Below are 1,209 nucleotides of genomic sequence, written 5' to 3'. Positions count from 1 at the left end.
TTTGTACACCTAATTGTAAAATTGAGGGTAAATTTGCCTGTACAACTATCCATTTCAGATGTCAATTAGAGATGAATTAGTTACAATATTAATAAGGCCACCACGGATTATCAGTCTGCGCTTTACTAAAATGCTTGCATTTAGAGGGAAGCAAAGGAGACATTTAAGTTTTGAAAATCCTATTCATTGTTTAAAGTCACCTAAGTTTTAAATTATATCAAGCGTTTATATTTATGTGCAAGCAAATGGTTTGTCAATTTGTTGCTTAATAGATCCTCCTTGCAAGTTATAACTTGAAAAAATAAATGGGTAGTAGCTCATATCTGATAGATTTACCTGATGTACAGAGAGCTCTATAATCTTTACAGCATTCACCATAACGAAGGCAGTCAAAGTCACACTGGCATTTATAGCCTCGCTCGTACTCGTTACCACACTTCCCTCTGCAGCTGTCTTCTTTTTATCAATGTAGAACAAACAAAAGTTAATAAACATTCAGGTGCTAAATAGATTTTGGTGTAATCAAGACATCTCTGATAGCAACTCTATGTTTGAATTTTAATAGGTTTTACACTTGTTAGTTAACTAAGTTTCTACAGTGCTAAGAATTGGAAGAGACTGTAACATTAGCACAATAAATTGTAAAATATTAGCTGAGATCAGACTAAGGGAAGACAAAATGCCTAAATCATTGCATGCATATGAATGTAAGGAATGAGTTCATGTTGGTGAGCTGCAGGTACAGATAGCCCTGTAGGAATAAGGTGCAGTATTGATAATGAGGACAGAGAGGACAGGGTGTTAAATATTCTTATATAGAGGCTTTCAGTAAAGGAAGTGAGAAAAGAGAGGAGAAGAAATATTATTGATCAAGGAGAAGACTGCAGTGCTCGAGAGAGAATGTCCTTAAGGGATCTAAGACAGAATCCATTTGCTTAGGCCTGAGAAGCAGAGTTGCCATCATATTAGATTGTATGTATTTCAGAGGCTATCAATTTCTTGGAATGACATGGAGAAACAAATTTGTACAGAGATTACAGAGGATTACAAAGCTAAGGATGATTATAATGGGAAACTCTAATATAGTTTATAATTTAGTTTACAGAAGTTCAAAGAAAGATAATTCAATTTTGTTTCTCATTTCCCACTCTCAGTCACTCTAACTTGGTCTGAAATAAAAAAAAACTTTGCAATAGTTTCCAAGTCAGT

The sequence above is a fragment of the Rhincodon typus genome, chromosome 10, assembly GCF_021869965.1.
Source record: "Rhincodon typus isolate 14 chromosome 10, sRhiTyp1.1, whole genome shotgun sequence".
Classification (NCBI taxonomy): domain Eukaryota; kingdom Metazoa; phylum Chordata; class Chondrichthyes; order Orectolobiformes; family Rhincodontidae; genus Rhincodon; species Rhincodon typus.
Note: the sequence above shows the minus strand (reverse complement) of the source record.